The sequence below is a fragment of the Pteropus alecto genome, unplaced genomic scaffold, assembly GCF_000325575.1.
Source record: "Pteropus alecto unplaced genomic scaffold, ASM32557v1 scaffold42, whole genome shotgun sequence".
NCBI lineage: Eukaryota > Metazoa > Chordata > Mammalia > Chiroptera > Pteropodidae > Pteropus > Pteropus alecto.
The window spans coordinates 2,385,703-2,391,680 of record NW_006434825.1 but is presented as its reverse complement, the minus strand read 5'-3'; the positions used below and the strand labels follow the sequence as shown (position 1 = coordinate 2,391,680).

At 47.2% G+C, this 5,978-nt stretch overlaps 1 pseudogene; it reads right to left on the bottom strand.

Moving 5' to 3' along the window:
- Positions 1–302: 302 nt before the first annotated feature.
- Positions 303–419, bottom strand: LOC112478237 (annotated as a pseudogene).
- Between the last annotated feature and the right edge of the window lie 5,559 nt (positions 420–5,978).

The following is a 5,978-nucleotide window of genomic DNA, read 5'->3' as shown; positions in this document are numbered from 1 at the left end:
CGTGGTCTACCCTGACAGCCCTGGCCCACACCAGGTACCTTTTCACTCTCTGTAGCATCTTTTAATCCCTCAAAGCCACTCTTCTTCCTCACTCCACAGGACTTTTGCACGTGCTGCTCCCTCTGATTGGAACACTCCCTACCCCTGCCGATGACTCCTGCTTTCCATCGGCTCTCCGTTGAATTACTACCTTTCTTTTTCTTTTCTTTTTCTTTTTTTTTTTAGGCGAGGCAACCCTTAGTTGACCTCACAGATTGCAAGGAACTTGTCAGCTTACAATCCCTTATTTTTAAAATTTTTTACACCTATAGCACCTGGTCTTCCTAGGTGGTCTCCCATCCAGTACTAACCAGGACGACCCTGCTTAGCTTCTGAGATCAGATGGGATCGGGCTTGTTCAGGGTGGCATGGCCGTAAACTGAATTACTATTTTTCAGGGAAGCCTTCCTGAACCTCAGGCCTTAGTCAGTCTACCCTAATAAAAGTCCTCAGCATTTGGGTCCAAGGCCACATACGGTGTTCTCAGGCCCTAGGCACTCTGGCATTTGCAGGTCCCTTTCTCCACTAAATAGATTTAAAAGTAGATTTTATAATCGATATAAAGATAAGTGTAATCAAGACCAGCTTCATTATTATACACTCATTATTATTATTATAATGATACTCATTTTCTCTTTTGATTTTAAAAGGGCCCCGTGTGTCTAGTTTCTGATGGATACGTCGGCCCTGCTGGGTCAGTTCTTCAGAGCCTGGCATACGTGAAAGTTGACAGGTAGGGCAATGATTTTCCTAGTTGATGTCAGTCTCTGCCTCTGAGCTCCATGAGGATGGGGGCCACGTCAGCATCCTCACTATTGGATCTTCAGCAGCTAGGTAGGGCCAGGGACACCCAGGTAAGCGCTCGGGAGGCAGGAGTTGAATGAGCATATTATGTGTTGGTCTCCCCTACCAGATGCTGAGCTGCGAGCAGCAGGGAAAGACTTGGTTCTCCTCTCCTTCCAATGTCTGATATCGGAGGATGGCGCAAGCTCCACATGCAGAGGGCTGGGCGTCTCCCCCTTGCACAGAGCTCTGCTGGCCTCAGCAGCGGTCAGCAGACCTGCTCCTCGATGGCCAGCCCGCTCCGGGCTGCGGCTGCTGAGCAGGACACTTGGTCTGAGTACAGAACACCCAGCATCGCTTTTGGACACCGCATGAAGGAATGCAAATGGCCTATTTGTGGACAGAGTCACTTTACCACCAGCAACACCTCTCGAGTATGTGGAAGGAACTTGAGGTGGCCGTTCCGGGGCGCAGCTGCCTCACTTTACGACCACAGAAAAAGGAGTAGTGGGACCAGTGCCCGGGGGCTTTTTCCGCCAACAGCTAAACTGCTTGCTTTTCAAATCCCCCCAACATGATGAGAGCTGGGCTTCTAGAGCAGGCAGATCCCGACCGCCTGCTTGGACTTCGGGGCAAAGGTGCTGTCAGAGTGGTCCCCTGCCAGCAGGCTACAGGGTGACCACTGGCACGATCAGCCAGTGTTCCCACAGGCTGGTGTCCTAGGCCTATCGGTTAGAACTTCAAGTGACAAGAGCATGACAGGGAGCTCGACCCTTGCCCCCTTCCTGCTCACTGATCCTAAGCTGTGATTATTTTTAATTTTGATGACGTCCATATGGGAGAAGGCAGCCCAGCACAGCTACATGATCCCATCCAATGCCAACGATGCTGGCCAGGACTGGGTATCTCACGAGGCAGGGTAGAAAGAGGAGTCTTGGTGTCACACAAATGTAGTGCTGAGTCCTGCCTCGACTGCTGCTCATGAATTGTGGACACGTAACTTCACCTTTTTGTGAGAATTAAAGAAAATAGAATAGATGGTTTCTAGATGCCTGGCACACTGAGAGGCAATAAAGGCTGCTGCTGTTAACTTTTAAGTATGCTAACTTCATCGTGAAGCAAGCATGCCTCTCAATTATAAAGCCCAGGTCGCTACCTCATTCCCTCAGAGGCTTGCTCTGGAACCTATTTCTCAAGAATCCAAGATCTAGGCAGCCCAGCCTAACTTTTGCTGGAAAAATGATTGCGAGGCTGCTCTGATATGAGCGCGATTTTCCCAGCGAGAGTGACCAATGCCAAGATCATCAGGACAGGCTACCCCTGGCTGCCCAGGAAGGCCACGGAGTCAAGTGCTGGAAGGAACTGAAGGCTTTTACAAAATGCAGTTTTTCAGAGAGGCCTAAATAAGGCAGGATTGAAGCAGAAACAGAGCCAGTGCCCATGGCCCTCAGGTGTCCCTGGAAGCTGGCAGTGAGAGCTGGGCCCACTCAGAACCCAGTGTGAGTTCAGAATTGCAGCACACCATGCAGTCCCCAAACCTTCTGCCTCCATGTCCTGTCCTGGACACGCCCCCTACCCCTACCGCACTGGAAAGGGATAGGTTTTAATACTATCACTGTCTTTCCTGGACTGGGTCATCTTGCTCTGTCCCCTAAACGGCATGTTGACAGATCTTTGAACAAGGTCTCAGGAAGTCATGGTGGTATCAGTTCCAGGAGCTTACAGATAGAGGTATTTACTAATAGTGACTTAACAGGAAGTTCTGAGGCACACCAAGAAGTTTCTTCGATAGGATGTTGGTGTTTTGAGGCCACTTCTTGAAGAATCATGTAGCAGAGAGGATAGTAAGTTCTTCAGACCAGCCACTCAACCACCTGGAGCTAAAGCTTACTGAGTGCCTGTCATGCAGGAGAAGATTTATGCTAGGGGACAAAACCAGCCACAATTTTTGTCCTTGGGACAAATTTCCAAGGAGAAAAATTCAGATAGCAATGAAATAATCACCCAAATCAACCCCAAATTGTTCTCAGGATGAGTGCTACAGAACAAGGCCACACTGTATCCCAGGTGCCCAGTTCTCATACTGCATCTAAAAAAGAGACACTGATACTTAGGAGAGATTCCAGAAGCAGGTGGCAGGGATAATGGTGCATCAACCAGCGGCTTCCCACATAGGACAGCTGGAAGTGGAAGGACCTTAGCTTGGCAAAGAGGAGGCCCCGGGATGTTGGGTTGCCCTCTTTTGCTATGTGAAGGATTGCTACTGATGGGGGCGGGGGGGACAGTGTTATTCTCAGTGGGACCGGAAGGAAGGACATGGAGTAGTGGGTAGAAGGGGGTGAGGGTGACTCTCAGACCCACACAAAGAATTCCTGACTCCTGACTCCTAACTCCTGGAATGGCTGTCTTAGGATGCAGGGAGCTGTTCCTAAAAGAGTTATCTGGCCCCATTTCTGTTTCTGTGGACCACCCTGCTCCCATGCTTGTCATCTGCTCCAATGAGAAGGCTATTCCATACATTTTGATTGCTCATTCCATCCATTTGAACCTCCTCGCCTCTTTCTGCTTCCTGTGCTGCTACTCCACTATTTTAGCTTTCTTGGGCAATCTCACCCGGCCCACCTGCAGCCTCCGAGATGTCCATGTGTAATGGATACTCTGCTGGGATTGGTGGGGACATGGTGGTGGCTAAAAGCATGAGCTTTGGAGCAAGACGGACACGAGATCAAATCTCAGGTCCATTACTCCTGAGTCACATGACCTTGTGCGAAGGGCCTCTCTGAATCTGTTCCCTCATCTGCGAAACGGGAGGTGGGGAATGACACCACCTGCTTGGACTTTCTGAGGCATTCGATGAGATTCCACAGGCTCCGGGGAAATAATCTACTTTCATTTTTCCAGAATGGCTATTCACCAATTTGACTAATTTTTTTAACTTTTCATCCAGAAGCTTAGAGACTAAGCAGATCCAACCCTGGAAGATCAAGTAGCACAACTTTTGCCTTTTCCGCTTGTTCTGCAAGTGCTGTAGACATTTCCAACAAACGTCAGAGAAGAGGCAGGTCTGTGTTCTGGAGGCGTGGAACTAGGGCTTGGTCTGCCCTGGAGAGGGGGTGTCATAGTCAACCCAGCACGGGTGACTCTGGAACACCCACCTGCCCTTTAACCAATAGTGTATTGGTTAACACGCTGTTAATCAGTTAACATGCTGTTAACCTATGCCAAAAGAGCTGACTGTGCGAATTTCTTTCTAACTCCACATTCAGTGACATCACATTGTTAGCTTGAAATCAGCCACGGTGGGAGCATTTACACCAGGGCGATTGGCAAAGGCACCAAATCAGGGCTCTTCCACCCCCCAGAGAGCTGGTTAGTGAGGATTTCCCAGCACACCACTGTCTACCACAGTAAGAGAAGAAAGGTCTGAATCTCATGATTCACCTTCAAAATCTTTGTGTTTCTGAGAAAAAGGAATCAGTGGTGCAGATGAGCACCAAGCCTTAGGTCAGCTCTTTCTGTCTCGTGCTGATATGCAGAAAGAACTTGTTTAGCAGAGTTGGACACCCGGGTCTATGTCCCTCTCTGCTGTCTCCTCGTTAGAGGAGCAGAGGATTCCTGCCTAGATCATCACTTAACCTCAAATTACCAGCATCCTGGGAGAGTATGTGGGGTCCCTCATCGGGGCACTCTGGAAGGATGCAGGACTTGCTGGTGACTGGGAACAGACAGCTCCTCTGAAGCCCAGAGCCTGGGCTGGAGCTGCACAATAATTTACCGTTTCTTTATAGAAACCGGAGGAGGCCAGGCATGGTGTTGAAGTTTGATTAGTAATAAGAACATACCAGCTTAACCTCTAACATTTAGCACTCTCCCCTGGATCGAATGACTGATCTCTATCAGGGTGAGCCATGCCTGGGAACATTACACCTCTCTAAAAGCTGTCAGTCTCTGTCACTGTCTTTGCACAATGGAGCCCATAGCTATTTTTAAAGGACTGTGTCACCTTTCAAGAGAAATTGTGTCTGCATGGACGATCGACTTCTTCTTCTTCTTCTTCTTTTTAGTTGTTTTATATATGGATTTGGTGGTCTTTCATCTCCCAACGTGAAGGTGGGTGTTTAATCCCACACAAGCCATCATTGTTTTGATTTTTATTTTAGGGAGACTGTGAAGAATTGAGAAAAATAAAATAATTGCCAAACATCCCTGTCATCTGTTGAAAAGAAAAGAATCAAACAGAAGAGAGATCTGTCCTGTGATTACTGGGTGGCAAGCATTTGACTGAAATTATCACTGTTTTGTTTACTCCTTTCCCAAACTCTGCAAGATAACGGTTGTTAACCCCATTTGCAGATGATCCCAGCTAGGATGGCGGACTCTGAAATCAAACTCCTTGGGTTTACAATTCCAGCTTGACGTGGAGGCCAATCTTAGCTTTGACATGTACCTTAGTTTTCTTATCTTCATAATGGCGATATTCACAGTGTCTACCTCATCATAAAGTCACTGTGAGAATTCACTGAGTTAATCCAATTTAAATATTTAGACAAGTGACTTGAACATAGTAAGAGGCCCATGAATATGGCTTTTTATTGGAGGGTAGAGTCTAGTGACTATTACTTTCAGGCTCTTTATTAAAGCTATTATAACAATTAATTCTCACAGAGGCCTTGTAATATGAGTTATCTCTACCTTTCAGAAGGAGATAGCAGTGCTTCTTGCCTCAGTGGATTTTTTGTTAGCAGGGTTAAATTAAGATCTCTCATTTTAAGTGTTTGACTCAGCACCCAGTGCATGGCAACTTCCCAGCACAAAATAGCTATTTATTAGTCATCATTAGAAATAGTCTTATCATGAGGGGACTGAGATTTAGAAAGTTTTGGATGAACTATGGGCATAAAAAGCAGGCTAGCATAGTAAAAACAGGTAGAATGTTCTGGAAGGCTTGTCAAAGGCAGATGAGGTGGTCAAGTTAGACGCACTGAGGAAAATTATAAAAACCATTGATAAAATTCTAGACTGCATGCCTTTAAGTTTTGCTCTTTAAGGAAAGGGAAACCACAGTTGCAGATGATGCATTATGGGTGTGGTTTATGCCATGAGAACATGTGGTTCTCCATCACAGCCCCACTCAGCAAACGCCCAGCTCTTACAAA